We start from the raw sequence: 21,352 nt of genomic DNA, 5'->3' as shown, positions 1-21,352 counted from the left end.
TATGAAAGAAATGAATTTATCAGGTAAGTTCTTACATAAATTATGTTTGTTTGCCTCAGGATAAAAAACCTAAGGGTAAATCTAAGGCTTCTAACCGTTTTCGTTCTTTTCGTCAGAATAAGGAACAAAAACTCAATCCTCCTCCCAAGGAATCTGCTTCCAGTTGGAAGCCTTCCTCAAATTGGAATAAATCCAAGCCATTTAGGAAACCAAAGTCTGCCCCTAAGTCCGCATGAAGCTGCGGCCCTCATTCCAGCTCAGCTGGTAGGGGGCAGATTAAGGTTTTTTAAGGATTTTTGGATAAAATCTGTCCAGAATCATTGGATTCAGAGCATTGTCTCTCAAGGGTATCGAATAGGATTCAAAGTAAGACCTCTTGTGAGATTTTTTCTCTCACGCATCCCTGTAAATCCAGTAAAAGCTCAGGCTTTTCTGAAGTCTGTTTCAGACCTGGAGTCTTCAGGGGTAATCATGCCAGTTCCTCCTCAGGAACAAGGTTTGGGGTTTTATTAAAACCTATTCATTGTACCAAAGAAAGAAAATTTGTTCAGACCAGTTCTGGATCTGAAAATTTTGAATCGTTATGTAAGAGTACCAACTTTCAAGATGGTGACTATAAGGACTATTCTGCCTTTTGTTCAGCAAGGACATTATATGTCCACAATAGACTTGCAGGATGCATACCTTCATATTCCGATTCATCCAGAACACTATCAGTTTCTGAGATTCTCTTTTCTAGACAAGCATTACCAATTTGTTGCTCTTCCATTTGGCCTAACAACAGCTCCAAGAATCTTTTCAAAAGTTCTGGGTGCCCTACTATCTGTAATAAGAGAACAGGGTATTGCGGTGTTTCCTTATTTGGACGATATCTTGGTACTAGCTCAGTCTTTACATACTGCAGAATCTAACACAAATCAACTAGTGTTGTTTCTTCGGAAACATGGTTGGAGGATCAATTTACCAAAAAGTTTCTTGATTCCTCAGACAAGGGTCACCTTTTTAGGCTTCCAAATAGATTCAGTGTCCATGACTCTGTCTCTAACAGACAAGAGACGTTTAAAATTGGTCGCAGCATGTTGGCTCCTTCAGTCTCAGTCATTCCCTTCAGTGGCTATGTGCATGGAAGTTTTAGGTCTCATGACTGCAGCATCGGACGCGATCCCCTTTGCTCGTTTTCACATGAGACCTCTACAGCTTTGTATGCTGAATCAATGGTGCAGGGATTATACAAAGATATCACAATTAATATCCTTGAATCCCAATGTACGACACTCTCTGACATGGTGGATAGATCACCATCGTTTTGTTCAAGGGGCTTCTTTTGTTCGCCCAACCTGGACTGTGATCACAACAGATGCAAGTCTTTCAGGTTGGGGAGCTGTTTGGGGGTCTCTGACAGCACAAGGGGTTTGGAAATCTCAAGAGGCGAGATTACCAATAAATATTTTAGAACTCTGTGCAATTCTCAGAGCTCTTCAGTTCTGGCTTCTACTAAAGAGAGAATCATTCATTTGTTTTCAGACAGACAATATCACAACTGTGGCTTATGTCAATCATCAGGGTGGGACTCACAGTCCCCAAGCTATGAAAGAAGTATCTCGGATACTTGCTTAGGCGGAATCCAGCTGCTGTCTAATCTCTGCGGTGCATATCCCAGGTGTAGACAATTGGGAGGCGGATTATCTCAGCCACCAGACTTTACATCCAGGGGAGTGGTCTCTCCATCCAGATGTGTTTTCTCAGATTGTTCAGATGTGGGGGCTTCCAGAGATAGATCTCATGGCCTCTCATCTAAACAAGAAACTTCCCAGATACCTGTCCAGGTCCAGGGATGTTCAGGCGGAAGCAGTGGATGCACTGACTCTTCCTTGGTGTTATCAACCTGCTTACATCTTCCCGCCTCTAGTTCTCCTTCCAAGAGTGATTTCCAAAATCATCATGGAACAGTCTTTTGTGTTGCTGGTGGCTCCAGCATGGCCACACAGGTTTTGGTATGCGGATCTGGTTCGGATGTCCAGTTGCCCGCCTTGGCCACTTCCGTTATGGCCGGATCTACTATCTCAAGGTCCGTTTTTCCATCAGGATCTCAAATCATTAAATTTGAAGGTATGGAAATTGAACGCTTAGTTCTAAGTCATAGAGGTTTCTCTGATTCAGTGATTAATACTATGTTACAAGCTCGTAAATCTGTCTCTAGAAAGATTTATTATAGAGTTTGGAAGACTTACATTTCATGGTGTTCTTCTCATAAATTCTCCTGGCATTCTTTTAGAATTCCTAGAATTTTGCAGTTTCTTCAGGATGGTTTGGATAAGGGTTTGTCTGCAAGTTCCTTGAAAGGACAAATCTCCGCTCTTTCTGTTTTATTTCACAGAAAGATTGCTATACTTCCTGATATACACTGTTTTGTACAGGCTTTAGTTCGTATTAAGCCTGTCATTAAGTCAATTTCTCCTCCTTGGAGTCTTAATTTGGTTCTGAGGGCTTTACAGGCTCCTCCATTTGAACCTATGCATTCTTTGGACATTAAACTACTTTCTTGGAAAGTGTTGTTCCTTTTGGCTATCTCTTCTGCTAGAAGAGTTTCTGAGCTATCTGCTCTTTCTTGTGAGTCTCCTTTTCTGATTTTTCATCAGGATAAGGCAGTTTTGCGGACTTCTTTTCAATTTTTACTGAGAGAAGAGAGTTGGAACCTAATTATAATAATAGAATGTATAATATTACTACTTGAGTGTTATGCAATATTATAAATGTAATATGTCTATTTTTATTATTCAACACTCAAGGAGCAGTGCGTAAGCATATAAGATACAATATAGTACAGTTTGTGACTACACTTGCTGAATAAGCAGGTTAGTCACCCAAAAAAAGGGGATGCTTATATACACTGGGATAGTATCATTATAGGTTATGAATTATAGGTTACTGTGACGTCAAGACCAAGAATATTATTGTGTGTAAAATATAACCTTTATTAGTATCTTTTAAAAAAGACAGCTTTTGTGGATGGTGATGCTGCCCTCAAAAATTAAAAACACTCTCACTGTGTTAGTTGAATTAACAGCTTATGCTCTTAATTTAAGAAAATTGTAACTGATCTTAGTATAGCTAATAGCAATAGATTCCTGAGGAGCAGTGTACTAAAGAGTCATACTTTATCACAAAATCCTCTTTGGTATTTATTGGCTCTTTAATAGTACCCAAATTATTGTGCCCATCTATATAGAAATCTATATTTTATTAATAGATATATGCTTAAGCTCAGTAAACAACTGCTTGTAATATAACAATCTAAAACCTCTGATATATTTAGGTATCACCAATCTATTGTGCACCTATGGAGGTAACAGCCTGTACCAAACCAATAACGTTTTTAAATTACTAATCCAGGTAGTTTATTTGACCACACACTGTGGTGGATAAATCATGGAATAGTGTGATGACTAAATATATTGTGTTTTAATGTGGCTGATTTTGTCCTTTGATTATCTCTGGTTATGGTGATAATGCTTGTAATACTTGATAAATAATTACTAGGTAGGTATTATCAATACTGCTGGGTATACAAAGAATAGCCTTCTCAGGTATATTCAAGTTTATATATATATATATATTTGAAGCTTTTAAAATTATTACTGCCCCCTAGATTCTATTGTTCCACCAAATAAAGGGCTAGTGAATTGTAGCTTGTAATATATAAGATTAATGAAAAAATATATAATGAGCGTTATATAGCTTGGTTAAGTCTAAGCTCTAGTTAGAGGCAAGTCCTTTGCTTCGTGTCTGTTAGCTTATGCTAACTGTTATTAATATTATAATACCTCCTGCGGCTGTAACACAAATCAACTTAGAGATAAAGAGAACCTATCTCTCTATTGCACAGTACCAACCACCGGACCGAAGCTAGATTGTTATGCTATGTTTGGCTAAACTCGGTTTAAGTATTCAGCGTAAATACATATATCTGGCATAAAGGCCTATTCAGAGCTAGAGCGACTAAGTCTTGTATTAGTGTTATTAATTAAGCATGCTGTTATTCTTATATTTTAACAACGAGTGAGGCTGATTAAAAAGAGACCCCTGACGCAGCGTTTCACTAACGCTTCCTCAGAGACGTCACAGTAACCTATAATATAGTCTTGACGTCACAGTATTCTATAATTCATAACCTATAATGATACTATCCCAGTGTATATAAGCATCCCCTTTTTTTGGGTGACTAACCTGCTTATTCAGCAAGTGTAGTCACAAACTGTACTATATTCTTTTCAATTTTTACCTAAGGTTGTGAATTCTAACAACATTAGTAGAGAAATTGTTGTCCCTTCTTTATGTCCTAATCCTAAGAATTCTTTGGAGAGATCCTTACATTCTTTGGATGTGGTAAGAGCTCTGAAATATTATGTGGAAGCTACTAAAAATTTCAGAAAGACTTCTAGTCTATTTGTTTTATTTTCTGGTCCTAGGAAAGGTCAGAAAGCTTCTGCTATTTCCTTGGCTTCTTGGTTGAAACTTTTGATTCATCAAGCTTATTTGGAGTCGGGTCAAACCCCGCCTCAGAGAATTACAGCTCATTCTACTAGATCAGTCTCCACTTCATGGGCTTTTAAGAATGAAGCTTCAGATGATCAGATTTGCAAAGCAGCCACTTGGTCCTCTTTGCATACATTTACTAAATTCTACCATTTTGATGTATTTGCTTCTTCGGAAGCAGTTTTTGGTAGAAAAGTTCTTCAGGCCGCTGTTTCAGTTTGATTCTTCTGCTTTTTGATTTAAGTTTTTTTCTTTCAAAAGTGAAAATAAACTTATTTTTGGGTTGTGGATTATTTTCTCAGCGGAATATGGCTGTTTTTGTTTTATTCCCTCCCTCTCTAGTGACTCTTGAGTGGAAGACTCCACATCTTGGGTATTGATATCCCATATGTCACTAGCTCATGGACTCTTGCCAATTACATGAAAGAAAACATAATTTATGTAAGAATTTACCTGATAAATTCATTTCTTTCATATTGGCAAGAGTCCATGAGGCCCACCCTTTTTATGGTGTATTTATAGGCATTTTGAGGTTTGGGAAACTTTGCCCCTCCTGGTAGGATTGTATATCCCATATGTCACTAGCTCATGGACTCTTGCCAATATGAAAGAAATGAATTTATCAGGTAAATTCTTACATAAATTATGTTTTTACCATTTCCCAAACATCCACTAAAGGGGGGTAATTTATGAGGATACCTATATCTCAAAAACCAAAGATGTTACAGACATGAAAATTGGTATTTTGATTACGAGAAACAGAGAATTAACGAAAACTCAAGAAGTTCATGTCAGCTAGGATGCAACCTAAACAGGCACACGTAAGGGCACACGTCATTGTGAGTGGTCGGGTTTTTTGCTGTTTTTGCCGCAGGCAACAGCTAGTGTCTCATATGGGAGGTGCTGACAATTTTAAAAGCCTATTTTATTAATAAATATCTTCACAATAATTTAATAAGAGGGCACTAAAAGCTAGAAGCACCAATAATGGGGTAGAGCCATTATTGTTTATTGGGTAAGCCATTAATTTAGTCTGTCCGTTTTTTTTTAGCGTTTTAGGAGGTGTAACTAGTTGATATTCTATATAGGCACACAGAAGATAAATATAAAGACAAGTGTCCAGTGTAGACTCCCACCATGCACTGATAAATGTAACTTTTTATGTTGTTATACAGTTCCAGAATGATCACTTCACTTGGCACTCACAAGATAAATATAGACAACTGTGTTTGTCTATTGTGGGCTACAACCCTAACTACTGCACTTCTACTTGGGTAACTGTCACTTCTGGTTCTTAGTATATCCAGTTCTAGAGCACTTATTCAGTTCAAGTGGCCCCCATCGGAGAAGAACACTTGGCCAGATACATTGAGCTAGATACCCTTGGGTATTGAAAAACTAAATTTATGCTTACCTGATAAATTTCTTTCCAGATATGGAGAGTCCACAACATCATTCAATTACTATTGGGAATATCACTCCTGGCCAGCAGGAGGAGGCAAAGAGCACCACAGCAAAACTGTTAAGTGTCACTCCCCTTCCCATAATCCCCAGTCATTTGACCAAAGGGAAATGGAAAAAGGAATAGGTGCCTGAGGTTTAGACAAAAATAACTGTCTTAATAACTGAATTAATTAAGGGTGGGGTCGTAGACTCTCCATATCTGGAAAGAAAGAAATTTATCAGGTAAGCATAAATTTTGTTTTCTTTCCTAAGATATGGAGAGCCCACAACGTCATTCAATTACCCAAGCTAGAGGAGACAGAATGAACAGGGAGGGAGAACAAGACAGGCAGACCTAAACAGAAGGCACCACCGCTTGAAGAACCTTTCTCCCAAAAGAGGCCTCAGCCGAGGCAAAAGTATCAAATTTATAAAATTTGGAAAAAGTGTGCAGAGAGAACCAAGTTGCAGCCTTGTTTTTTTTTTCTATTATGACCTAGTTTGTCCGGGAAATGTTATTCTATTCTACATAAGAAGACTTTTCTTTTGACCTGTTTGTATGTTTTGTGATTATGTTAGTATTTTTTTCTCCTGTATGGAGAAATGTTTGTCATTTCTTTTTCTTTATGTAATAATAAAATAAAAATTTTTTTAAAACAAAATCTGTTCCACAGAAGTTTCATTTTTGAAAGCCCAAGAAGACGAGACAGCCCTCGTGGAGTGAGACGTAATTCTCTCAGGAGGCTGCTGACCAGCAGTCTCATAAGCAAAACTAATCATACTGCTCAACCAGAAAGAAAGAGAAGTCGCAGTAGCCTTCTGATCTGTATGCTTTCCCGAGAAACAAAAAAAGGGGCAGAAGACTGGCTAAAATCCTTAGTTGCCTGTAAATAGAATTTTAAAGCATGCACAACAGACGCTCCTTATGAGAAGAAGGATTGGGACAGAGAGAAGGAACAATTTCCTGATTAATACTTCTAATCGAAACCACTTTAGGGAGAAATCCCAACCTAGTACGAAGAACCACCTTAACTGCATGAAAGATAAAATAGGGCGAATCACACTGCAAAGCCGAGAGTTCCAAAAGTCTCAGAGCAGAAGAGATAGCAACAAGAAACAAAACCTTCCAAGATAACAACTTAATATCTATGGAATGCATTGGCTCAAACGGAGTCTGCTGCAAAACCTTAAGAACAAAATAAAGAGTCCAAGGAGGAGTAACAGATTTAAACACAGGCCTGATTCTGACCAAGGCCTGACAAAAGGATTGAACATCTGGTACAACAACCAGACGCTTATGTAACAGAATACATAATGCAGAAATCTGACCCTTCTGAGAACTGACTGACAACCCTTTCTCCAAACCTTCCTGGAGAAAAGACAAAATTCTATGAATACTGATTCACACCAATAAAGGTATTTACACCATACCTTATGGTAAATTTTTCCAGTAACAGGCTTGCAAGCCTGGATCATGGTCTCAATAACTGACTCAAAAAACCCACGCTTAGACAGAACTAAGGGTTCAATCGCCAACCAGTCAGCTTCAGAGAAACAAGATTTGGATGGAGGTATGGTCCTGAGTAAGAAGGTCCTTCCTCAGAGGCAACCTCCAAGGTGGCAGAGATGACATATTCACTAGATCTGCATACCAGATCCTGCAAGGCCATGCAGGAGCTATAAGAATAACCAATGCTCTCTCTCCTGTTTGATATGAGCGATGACCAGAAGAAGGAGTGCAAACAGAGGAAACAGATAAGCTAGATGGAACACCCAAGGAACTGCCAGAGCATCTATCAGAGCTGCCTGCGGATCTCTTGACCTTGAACCTTGGAAGCTTGGCGATCTGCCGAGACGCCATCAGATCTAACTCCGGTACCCCCCAATTGAGAGTTATCCTGGAGAATATCTCCGGATGGAGAGCCCACTCCCCAGGATGAAATGTCTGTCTGCTTAAAAAATCCGCTTTATAGTACAAACAAAAATCAGTTATTAAAGTTTGGGAGCGCTAAAAAAGCTTAAAGGATGATATGGAGATTAATAATTTTTATACGTGTATTTATTGTTTGCAAATTATCTAAAAACATATAATAAATCAAACATACATAAAAACCGTAATATGAGCCAGATAATTATTCTTAAGTAAGATGACAGAATATTTAAAAGGAAAATTGTTGTGTGACAATATACTCCAATATGGGACGTCTCCCTTAGGTTAAAAATACTTTGTAATGGTTACTACCTAACCTCTCATATATCTTAAACTTTATGTCTTATACTTTACAACATAATAACTTCTTATTTTGATAATTACCAAATGCTGTGTTTACCACCTTAATCCACCTTATATAAATATCTTAAAATATAGTATCTTTAAAATGATATTTTCGTGACCGATCGTCAAAATAAAATGTTCATAAAAATGCTTAGATGTTTTAAAAAAGATCTTTTTTACTTATGTAGCAATAAGCAAAGTTCCAGTATAAAAGTTCATAAATATTATGTAATCCGATACACTTCCGTTATTTTGTTCTTAGAGGGATATTCATAAATGTTAATTTGTAACCTTGTAACACTTCAGTCTTTTTTATGCAATTTGTAACAATTGTTTTTAGTGTGCTTACCGGGTCTTCTGACACCTGCTGTGTCTGGCAATTTTTTAGTTTATCTTACCAGGAAGATATTTGTGCCTTTTTTCTCTCCAATCTTGTACGATACAAGATTTACCTGTAAGCTTGATTCTTTAGAGCCTGTTTTGGTCTGTGTGGCTCCGGTGTTTCAGTACCTTCTGTTCAGGTTATCTTTGGCTGTCAGTTCCGGCAGCAAGCTTTAGGATCAGGTATGCACTTGCGCTACACGCTCCGGCGTGTTTAACAGCTCCTCCGATCTTCAGTGTACAAACGGCCGTTTGTTTTTAGCTTTTTTCTTCTTCCCCTGTACTCATATGGTGATTGAGATCTTGCAGGGGATATGTGAGCTGCGGTAGGTTACGTCTACGCGTTTCGCCGGTTGGCTTTATCAAGACGGATGATCGGAAGAGCTGTTAAACACGCCGGAACGTGTAGCGCAAGTGCATACCTGATCCTAAAGCTTGCTGCCGGAACTGACAGCCAAAGATAACCTGAACAGAAGGTACTGAAACACCGGAGCCACACAGACAAAACAGGCTCTAAAGAATCAAGCTTACAGGTAAATCTTGTATCGTACAAGATTGGAGAGAAAAAAGGCACAAATATCTTCCTGGTAAGATAAACTAAAAAATTGCCAGACACAGCAGGTGTCAGAAGACCCGGTAAGCACACTAAAAACAATTGTTACAAATTGCATAAAAAAGACTGAAGTGTTACAAGGTTACAAATTAACATTTATGCATATCACTCTAAGAACAAAATAACGGAAGTGTATCGGATTACATAATATTTATGAACTTTTATACTGGAACTTTGCTTATTGCTACATAAGTAAAAAAGATCTTTTTTAAAACATCTAAGCATTTTTATGAACATTTTATTTTGACGATCGGTCACGAAAATATCATTTTAAAGATACTATATTTTAAGATATTTATATAAGGTGGATTAAGGTGGTAAACACAGCATTTGATAATTATCAAAATAAGAAGTTATTATGTTGTAAAGTATAAGACATAAAGTTTAAGATATATGAGAGGTTAGGTAGTAACCATTACAAAGTATTTTTAACCTAAGGGAGACGTCCCATATTGGAGTATATTGTCACACAACAATTTTCCTTTTAAATATTCTGTCATCTTACTTAAGAATAATTATCTTGCTCATATTACGGTTTTTATGTATGTTTGATTTATTATATGTTTTTAGATAATTTGCAAACAATAAATACACGTATAAAAATTATTAATCTCCATATCATCCTTTAAGCTTTTTTAGCGCTCCCAAACTTTAATAACTGATTTTTGTTTGTACTATAAAGTGGTAATCATAGGGAAGATTACCTGTGAGGGAGCTAAAGGATAACAACTTGGCGCTTATCATAAACTAACCCATACACTAAAAAATCCGCTTCCCAATTGTCCACTCCTGGAATGTGGATGGCAGACAGAACACAATTGTGAACTTCCGCCCACTCTATAATCCGAGCCATCTCCTTCATGATTAAGGAACTCCGAGTTCCTACCTGGTGGTTGATGTAAACCACTGAGGTAACATTGTCCGACTGGAATCTGATAAACCGGGCTAAGGACAACTGAGGCCAAGTCATTAGAGCATTGTAAATTGCTCTCGACCCCAAGATGTTTATGGGGAGAGCAGACTCCTCCCGAGTCCATAGTCCCTGCGCTTTTAACAAGTCCCAGACTGCTCCGGCATCCGTGGTCACGATCACCCAGGAAGGTCTCCGGAAGCATGTGCCCTGAGACCGATTCTTCTGAGAGAACCACCACAGGAGAGAGTCTCTTGTCGACAGATCTAGATCTATCCTTTGAGACAGATCCGAATGGTCTCCATTCCATTGTCAGAGCATAACTGCAGAGCTCTCAAATGGAATCAAGCAAAGGGAATGATGTCCATGGAAGTAATCATCAGACCAATTACCTCTATACACTGAGCTACTGATGACTAAACAGTAGACTGAAGAGAGAGGCAAGAGGAGAGAGTTTTATACTTTCTGACCTCTGTCAGAAACATTTTCATAGGTAGGGAATCTATTATAGTCTCTAAGAACACCACCCTTGAAACTGGAACAAGGGAACTCTTTCCCAGATTCACTTTCCATCTGTGGGAACGTAGAAAATACAACAAGATCTCTGTATGAGTGTTTTGTTGTTGAAAAGATGGCGCCTGAACCAATATGTCGTCCAAGTATGGCGCTACTGAAATTCCCTGAGACCTGATAACTGCCAAGAGAGCCCCCAGAACATTTGAAAAAATTCTGGGAACTGTGGCAAGGCCAAAAGGAAGAGCCACAAACTGAAAGTGTTTGTCTAGAAAAGTGAATCTTAGGAATTTGTGATGATTCCTTTGAATGGTAACATGAAGATATGCGTCCTTCAGGTCTATGGTTGTGATGAACTGACCCTCTTGGACCAAAGGAAGAATAGACCGAATGGTCTTTATTTTGAAGGACGGTACCCTGAGAAACTTATTGAGACACTTTAGGTCTAAAATAGGTCGAAAAATTTGCTCTTTTTTGGGAACCACAAACAGATTTGAATAGAATCCTAGACCTGGTTCCTTTACTGGTACTGGAACAATCACTCCCAGAGAGGAAAGATCCTAAACACAGTTCAAGAATGCCTCTCTTTTTACCTGATCTGCAGATAATCTTGAGAAGTGAAATCTGCCCCTGGGAGGGAGGAAACTGAATTCTATCTTGTAACCCTGAGAAACTATGCATACAAGGATTTGGGACATCTCATAACCACACCTGACAAAAAAGGGAAAGTCTGCCCCCCACTTGATCTGATCCCGAACCGAGGGCGGACCATTCATGCTTAGAGTCAGCTGTGGGTTTCTTAGATTGTTTCCCCTTGTACCAAGACTGACTTTGGTCTCCAAGAAGACTTGGATTGCTCCTGATTGAAAGTCGTAGAGGAAGACCTTTGAAGTTACCTAAGGAACGAAAATTACTTTTACATCCTTTAAGTCTGTTTGGACCTGCCAGGCCAGGTCCAAACAAGGTTTTATCCTTGTAAGGAAGCGCCAGAAGCTTAGACTTGGAAGTAACATCAGCTGACCAAGATTTTAGCCACAAAGCCCTGCGGGCCAAGACAGAGAAACCAGACATCTTGGCCCCTAATAACTTGCATGTTAGCATCAGAAATAAATGAATTGGCTATTTTTAGAGTCTTAATCCTATCTTGGATTTCCTCCAACGGAGCCTCTTCTAAAATAGATTCAGACAATGCATCACACCAGTAAGATGCTGCACTTGTTACAGTGGCAATACAAACTGCAGGTTGCCATTGAAGACCTTGATGAACATACATCTTTTTCAAATAAGCCTCCAGCTTCTTGTCCATGGGATCCTTAAAGGAGCACCTATCCTCTATAAGGATCGTAGTTCTCTTAGCCAGAGTAGAAATAGCCCCTTCTACTTTGGGCACTGTGCGCCATGAATCTTTAATGGAGTCTACAACAGGAAACATCTTTTTAAAGACTGAAGATGGGGAGAAAGGTATCCCTGGATTTTCACATTCCTATGAAATAATCTCTGTCACACGGTCTTGAACAGGAAACACTTTCACTGAGGAAGGAACAGAATAGTATTTATTAAGCTTACTAGATGTTTTAGGGTTAATCACGACAGGAGAATTAAGAGTTGTTCAGAGTAGCCAATACCTCCTTTAACAATACACGAAGGTGTTGAAGCTTAAACCTGAAGTTTACTTCTTCAACCTCAGACAAAGGATTTACACTGTCAGAATCTGAGATTTCACCCTCAGAAGCTACCGAGGTAACATCCTCTTCAGGGTTATGATGGAGGTCTACCTGTATAGCAGCAGCAGAAACAGATACCTTACTATCTGATAAATGTTTAGTTTTCCTCTTGCGTTTTCCCAATACAGGAAAAGCAGATAATGCCGCAGATACAGCAAAAGATAGCTGTGCCACAAACTCTGCAGGCAAATATACTCCACCAGGAGGTTGAGAGGAATCGCATGGCACTGCATGTGACGCCAGAGAGGCTTGGGACGTTTGAGGAGAAAGCTGTGGCATTGCCTGAACAGCATTATCCTGGGAGACAATAGGCTCAGAGGGCAACAATTTGTCCTTACATTCTAGCGCTCTGGCTAAACATGTTGCACAAAATTGCATGGGCAAAACAATTTGGGCCTCTAGACACAAAAGACACTTATCAGAAGAAACAGAGTCTATATCAGTGTCCATTTGAAACAACCAAATTACCCCAAACAAAAGAGAATAAAAATGTATTTTTTTTATTTATTTTTTTTAGAAAATTTTAAACACCAAAACAATCATTAACACACTAAACACAAAATTATTCTCAAATGAACTAAACACTGCAGCAACCTCCACACCTCAGATAGATCCAAAATGACTGCACCGGGACTGCTGGCAACACTCCAAAGCAAAGAACGCTCAGAAACTTGACTCGCTTCAATCTCTACTGCCACAACAGCCAGCACAGCAAACAAGGCAGCACCAAAGTGACTTCACACTGCTCAAATCAACGGAAGTGGAGAAGATCACATGACTGGTAGGAACAAGGAACTGCACAAACTAAAAACGTGCAAACCCTGCAGAAAGGAAAGCCGTTTAAAATTTAAAGAAACTGCCAGAAATAAATGTCCACACACAAAGTGAAAAATAACCTGCCCCCAAAAATAAATTTATACCTATAAAAATAATAAAGATACCATCTAGGAAAAAAACTTCCCCAAAAAGAGAATTAACCCATTTGTCCACAATACATGCATAAGTGCCTGCCCCTGCCACAATATCCCTAAATTAAAAGGAAAAATAAATTAGTCCCAGAATTCTGCAGAGTTATCTCCTTAAGTGCAAGTCCCCTTTACCTAGAAGACAAAAAGCACTGTAGTCTAGCTGTCCGACAGGAAGACAGCTCACAAGGCGTGAAAGGACACATACTCCTTACAGAGACCTGTAGAAAAAGAAAGAACAGAGTAACCAACTCTGGCTTTCTATAACTAGGGCAGCAATATGCTAGGAAACAAAGTAAGCACAACCTTACAACTTCCTAACTGCTTAAAAGCCACCACTACTCTACTGAAGAGATTAACATGAACTTGGCTAAACCCAGATCATTGCTTGCAGGGAAAGGTACCCAAAAAGGATTCAATTCTTCAGACACCAAAACTTCACCTCCATTGACAGAGGGCAAAGAGAATGACTGGGGATTATGGGAAGGGGAGTGATACTTAACAGTTTTGCTGTAGTGCTCTTTGCTTCCTCCTGCTGTTTGCTTCCTCCAGGAGTGATATTCCCTCTAGTAATTGAATGACGTTGTGGACTCTCTATATCTTACGAAAGAAATCAATACCAACAATTAAGAAAGTTATATAAATTGTATTTAAAATAAACACACAAAGGAAGTAAATTAGCTGAAAAGGGATAAATCCACAATAAAAAAAGTGTCCATATACCATCAGTTACAGGTTAAAATCACCAAGGTATTTCACCAAATAAGCTCCTATTCAAAAGTTGAGAAAGATGCCACAGTTTCAGCCAAATGGGTCTGTACTCACTCAGGAGTATCTCCTTCTGAGTGAGTACAGACCCATTTGGCTGGAACTGTGGAATCTTTCTCAACTTTTGAATAGGAGCTTATTTGGTGAAATACCTTGGTGATATGGAAACACACATCAGCTGCAAAAGTTTTCAGAACTACTATCACCTTGTTTGCTGCATTTTTGTTTTCAGTAGCTAAACATCACCTCACATTACTGCAGTAGACACGGCTTGCAGCTGCGATTTTTAGCTAGATCACAAGTGGAGTGCTGTTTATCGCGTCTCTTTGAGCACCTTGGAAGTAGTGCACGTATTAAGAGTTGAAAGTAAACGCGTTTGCTTCAGTGCAATTTAATTTAATGCACGTTGGCATAGTGTGACTTCAGAGCTCTTGTTAACTGTTATGCTTGACAAAAAAGTTGAAAAAAAACCCATCAAAATTATATTTAAAACTACAGTAACAATCATTATAACACGATCTAATACAAATTATTTAAAAAGAAATGCTTAAAAAAGTTATAAGGGCTCAAATATATGAAGTGTTAAGGGAAAAAAAGGCTGCAAAGGGCTTTAACACAGAGATACACACACATATGCATGTCTATATATATATATGTGTGTGTGTGTGTTTATATGTGTATATGTATTTACAGACATATATACACAAATATAAACACATTAACCCCTTAATGACCCAGGACATGCCAGGCACGTCCTACAAAAAACGGTTGTTAACGACAAAGGACGTGACTGGCACGTCCTCTGGGGTTTCAAGCGCTGGAAACGATTGTGATCGCTTCCAGTCGCTTTCAGGGTATTGCGGTGATGCCTCGATGTTGAGGCATCTTGCAATACCCTTTGATAAGCATCCAATGCAGAGAGAAACACTCTGTGGCCCTCTCTGCATCGGCTAGCGATGGTGCCGATCATTGGTGGATGGGAGCCATTATCAGGGGGGCAAGTGGGTGGCCCATTGCTGGAGGATATCTGGTAAAACAGATGTAAATGGGCGGATGTGAGAGGGGGGAGCGTGCACGGGGGGGTGGTCTGGAAGGGGCGTAAGGTATTGAGGGGGGCAGCTACACTACAGAAAAAAATGGGTACAAAAAACCCCCAGAAAAGACTCAAAATGTAACCAACTGGGTACTGGCAGACAGCTGCCAGTACCCAAGATGGCTGCAAACAGGTAGAGGGGGGAGAGTTAGAGAGCTGTTTGGGGGGATCAGGGAGGTTGGGGGCTAAGGGGGGATCCTACACTGCAGAATATATATTTTAAAAAAAAAATAACCCTACAAGCTACACCTAATTAACCCCTTCACTGCTGTGCATAATACAAGTGTGGTGCGCAGCAGCATTTAGTGGCCTTCTAATTACCAAAAAGTAATGCCAAAGCCATAAATGTCTGCTATTTCTTAACAAAGGGGACACCAGAGAAGCATTTACAACCATTTGTGCCATAATTGCACAAGATGTTTATAAGTAAGTTAAGTGAAACCTAAAGTTTGTGAAAAAGATAACAATTGTTTTTTTTATTTGATCGCATTTGACGGTGAAATAGTGGTATGAAATATACCAAAATGGGCCTAGATCAATACTTTAGGTTGTCTACTAAAAATATATATACATGGGAAGGGTTATTCAGGGATTCCTGACAGATATCAGTGTTACAATGTAACTATAGCTAATTCTGAAAAAATATGGTTCGGAAATAGCAAAGTGCTATAACTTGCAAAAAAGAACATGAAAATAATGGTATCTTTAGAAAGTCCATTTAATGGCGAGAAGCTTAAATTATGCTTACCAGATAATTGTCTTTTCTTCTGTACAGGGAGAGTCCACAGCTGCATTTATTATTTTTGGGAAATACAGAACCTGGCCACCAAAAGGAGGCAAAGACACCCAAGCCAAAAGCTTAAATACCTCCCCCACTTCCCTCATCCCCCAGTCATTCTGCCAAGGGAACAAGGAACAGTAGGAAAAATATCAGGGTGAAAAAGGTGCCAGAAGAACGAATAGAAAAAGTACGGGCGGGGAGCTGTGGACTCTCCCCGTACAGAAGAAAAGAAAATTATCTGGCAAGCATAATTTAAGTTTTTCTTCTTAAAACGGGTAGAGTCCACAGCTGCATTCATTGCTTTTAGGAAATTAATACTCAAGCTATAGAGGACACTGAATGCAAACAGGCGGGAACAAAAAAAAGGCGGGCCATTCTAAGGGTACCACAGCCTGCCATAACCCAGAATCCCAACAAAAACTACTTTAACAGAAGCAGAAGGAACAAAAATGGGAAGAGGACAAAGTAACTGCCCATCAATTAAAACTATAAGGATCCCTGTTAGAGACCACTCATAAATCCTGGACTCAACTGAGCACAAAAACCTCTGAGGATACAAGTCCCACTGACTAGAAGCACACAAAAAATAAACCCTCTCCATGATCAATGGCAAGAGGAATTACAAACAAACTCCCCACACCACATTCTCCCTAACTAAGAAGAAAGGAAGAATCAGATAAGAAATCCGAAAAGGACCTCCAGAAACAATTCCCGAAAACTCAAGGACAAACAGAGGGAGAAGCCCCTAGCATAACTCGTAAAAGAGCAGACTACAATGCTGCAAGAGGACAAAGCCCCGTAGAGAATACTCTACCGACGGAGGGGAGCAAAGAAAGGAAAAATTCCAGACCACCTCCTACTTGGATCCAAAGAAACCAATGTAAAGCCTTAACCAGAACCGAAGTCCTAGCAGAACAAAAAGGTAGAACACAACTATCTTACCACAGACAGCTATCCAGCACAGATAAACTGAACACCGTAGGTCAGAAACCCCGGGAGCAGAACAGGAACAGAAAAGTAATATCCGTTTATGCCAGAAATGAAAGCCGAAGGCTTCCATTGGATAGGCAGTCAGACTAAACGTCAAGTCACAATAACTAGCCAACCAATTAGCTAGCAACTTGCACCAGGACCTTCCTGGAAAGGAACAAGAGAAAAACTCAGAAGGCAGGCGGACCAACTCCCCCCCTACGGGGGTAAGGTAGGACAACACCCCGACCAATAATGAAGAAACAGCTACCCGCTGAGGGAAGGTTCCATATCATCCGAACCAACTGCAAGGCCTCCCAACCTAAGGAGGGAGCACTCGGGATTCAAGATACGTGGTCGATGCCCAAACAGAGCAGTCAGAGTCCCTGACCCCTACTCCGATCAAACTGTCCCAACTCAGAAGCGACTGGCAAGGTCCAAAAGGACAAGGGAGATTAAAAAGTTCCAGCATTGACAAGGCCCGGAGATCAGATAACTAATCTCCAGCCACGATTTCTTAAGGAAAAGAATTAGTAAAGAGACACCAATACCCAGAGAGACTAGCTTGGGTCCTAGGATACTTATCCTCATTTCCCTTCCGAAACCCAAAGGGAAGGTACACTTAGCAAAGAGAGACCCTCGACCCGCTGAACTCCTAGAGTCAGATGAGGAAAACTACCTCAGGAAGAGCCAACTGGATAGGCGCAGTAGACCAGATCCTCCCAAATAGAAGGAAATCGAAGAAACCCAGGAAATCTCCAGTAGAGAAATTCGCAGGAAAAACTTCCTCCATTTCTCCAGAAGAGAGAAAAAGAACCGCCCAGTAGGAACAAGGAGATTTCCCCAGGACCGGGAAACCAAGCCTGCTACTGGAGGACGGACAACTCCAAAGTCTACGAACATCTGGAAAAAAGATTAACCCAAAATGCCAAGTTACAGACAAGGACTAGGTTAAAAACCGGACACCCAGAACCAATAGCCGGATCAAACCCAAGAAACCTTGCGGTACAACCACAAAGTTTCCCCTTCTGTAAATTAAATTGCACAAGAGTTGATGCAATCACTGCCATGCCCCCATGGGGTCTTGACCTCTGATCTCTCTTGTTGTATCCCAGTGACTGTCCACTCAGCCCCAAAGGGCTTCTAGGATAACACCCACAAAGTCTGAAGACAAATGTAGGACCCAAAAGAGATCAGAACTCAAACCTTAGAAATAAAACCCTGTTTGAGAGAATATGACAGTCTCTAAAGATCCAATCTGGATCCACCCCACAGCTCAAGAAATTGACGAATGAACGAGCATCCTAAAACTCCTATCAGACGACAGCAAAAGAGACTGCATAACAATCCCCCAGATCCCCAAGTATATAGGATCAAAAAAAGGATAATGCAAGAAAAAACAGTCCCTAAGAACCAGGTCTCCTCAACCAGATGACAGGAAGTCCTTCCCCAAAAGGCAAGGGGAAGCAAAAAATACAAAGAATTTAAGGCCCCCCCCCCCAGAAAAAGTACGGGCGGGGAGCTGTGGACTCCCCATACAGACAGACTCTAAAGATCCAGTCTGGATCAACCCCACAGCTCAAGGAATTGACGAATGAACGAGCATTCTAAAACTCCTATCAGATGGCGGCAAAAGAGACTGCATAACAATCCCCCAGATCCCCAAGTATATAGGATCAAAAAGAGGATACTGCAAGAAAAAACAGTCCCTAAGAACCGGGTCTCCTCAACCAGATAACAGGAAGTCCTTCCCCAAAAGGCAAGGGGAAGCAAAAAATACAGCAATCCTCGAAAAAAAAGAAGAGAAGCACTGCCTAAGGAGATCGGAACCAATATAGGACAATTCAATCCACAATGGAGTACCAATAGAGGGGAAAATTAATCACCCCCTACACCAGGTACTGAAGCTCTCCATGAAGTCATCTGAACCCCTCCCTAGGAAGGGGAAACTCTAGTTCCTGTCCAAAGGTCCTCAGGAACTACCAATATACTGTCATAGCAGGATTTGCAATCCCAGCTAACTATGCTAGCTATGCAGGGACAAGACACTTAGGATTGAGAATTAACCAAACATCGGACGCCCCACCAAGATGAAATAAACTAAGACCAGCCTGACATCTAGGATAGAAGGGCCTCCTATAGCTTGTAGAAACAAGAAAACAACCTCTTAACAAGAAGTAAACAAACTTAGTACCCAAACAGGACTAGCCTGTTGTCAAGGACACAACGTGTCTGATATAAACCTAAAAAGAACAGAGTGAACTAGTACCCAACCAGGACCAGCCTAATGTCCAAGGTACAACAGAACTGTTCAAGGGCCAACTGAAAGTTCTAAACCCTAGCAGGGCTAGACGAAATAAACAGACAAACGATAGACAAATAAGTTCTGAGGCTTAAACATTGTCTTTTTAATTTTTTTTTTAACTTCCTGCCGGAAGCAACATCTTTCACGACCATAAAATCGCCACCATAAAATCGCCAGTAAAAAAATCCCAGAGAAGAAAAATATTTCTTAAAAGGACAAATCTGCAACAGTCTCGAGCTCTGGAAATAAAACAAATAAAACACATCCTAACCGGATCAAAAGAAAGTAGGAAGCACCCACAGGTGAACACCGAAAAGGAATTGAAACACGAACAGGGCCAGCCTGTCAGAGACCCGATTCCTCAAGAGCTCCGAACTGGGATTAGATACACAAACAAGAGACAACCAGGAGTAGGATCTCCATCCCTCCACTCGTCTAGCGCTGTTCTCCATCTGATTCAGAAGACTGAGGATCCATTGATAAATCAGAACTGGATCCTCAATGCCGTCAACACATGCCTCAGCAGTACATGCAGGCGCGCCAGTCTGAACCTAAAGGCAAAACTAACCTCCGGCAGTGCATCTAAAGGCCCCGACCCTGAAGGCTGTACCCCTAAAGCCTCAGAGGGAACAGCTTACCCAGAGGAAAGATCCGATATAATCGACCTCTCACCTGATGCACCCAGGTTAAGAGGACACGGATGAGCTCTTCACTTGCAATCAGGACGATGTAAGTGTGCCACACCAAAGATATGGCCGTGCGAAACTGTGCAGTAACCTCTGGTGGAAATAAACGGTATTCGGGACAACTGCCTGTGTAGTAACAGAAGAGTCTAGGGAACGAACCTCACCGGACACAGCATCCTTAGAGGCGGACGGCTCAGGGGTCTCTAACCTCTCCCTTACACTGGGAGAAGAGAGCACTCTATTATGGCATACAGAACATAATTGATTGGGCTTGGATACCCAGGCCTCCACACAATCTACGCAGGTAACAGAATCTGAATCAGAGAAATCCTCCGAAAAATCAGAATCCTTCATAACTTGACTGATTAAATTATGGACAAAAATAGCTGGCACCTTACACCCCCAATGGCTGGGGCACTCACCACCTCCTATGATCCAGACAAGCAGAGAAACAGACCCTCTCCACCGACACTCGGTCAGGAATACAGAAATGGAGAATGAAAATGTGACCAAGCCCGGTCACGAGGCGCAACATGCAGGCCAAAGGAAAAGCGCGCCAGTCTACAAGAACTGCGCAGCTCGAAAAAACTTGTAGGTTCCGTAATAGCCATCAGCCCCAACATCTCTACACATCAGAATCACATAACAAACATGATTGAAGTCCCCCACTGTTCAATAACCCCCCTCAGGAGATATTAACCCTTGATTCCATAAAGATAAAGGACTCCCACTGAGACCCTGTCTTCAATCATTACATTACATTCCCACGATGAAAATGAAAATGAAACGATCTTACGGAATCTATGCCGTGGAACAGTAACGCGATCCTTCATGTTTGACAGATAGTAGCGTTGCTTCTGACATGGACTTGAGTGAAGAAAGCAGGCAGTGAAACTAGTCAAAGCTGATTGCTTATGGAGCTGTTAATATGAGTCGGGATGGTTTCGCAGAAAGACTCTCCCTACATCTCCAGACTCTAACTTTCATCCATGCTCTCACTGAGAGGCTGACAGGACTACTTAAAACTCCAGTCCCATCTCGAAGAGTTCTACCCTCCATAAGAGACTACTCTGTAATCTTCTGACACTTCTCTGCCAACCTCCTGTGACGAAAGGCAAAGAATGACTGTGGGATGAGGGAAGTGGGGGAGGTATTTAAGCCTTTGGCTGGGGTGAATGCAGCTGTGGACTCTCCCCGTTTTAAGAAGACAAAAACGGTATATAATATGTGTGGGTACAGTAAACGAGTAAGAGGAAAATTACAGCTAAACACAAACACAGAAGAAATGTAAAAATAGCCCTGGTCACTAAAGGGACACTAAACCCAAATTTTCTCTTTCATGATAGATAGAGCAATGTTTTTTTACACCTAGACCAATAGCCGTGCTTGG

The sequence above is a fragment of the Bombina bombina genome, chromosome 1 (genome assembly GCF_027579735.1).
Source record: "Bombina bombina isolate aBomBom1 chromosome 1, aBomBom1.pri, whole genome shotgun sequence".
In the NCBI taxonomy this organism is placed as follows: domain Eukaryota; kingdom Metazoa; phylum Chordata; class Amphibia; order Anura; family Bombinatoridae; genus Bombina; species Bombina bombina.
Note: the sequence above shows the minus strand (reverse complement) of the source record.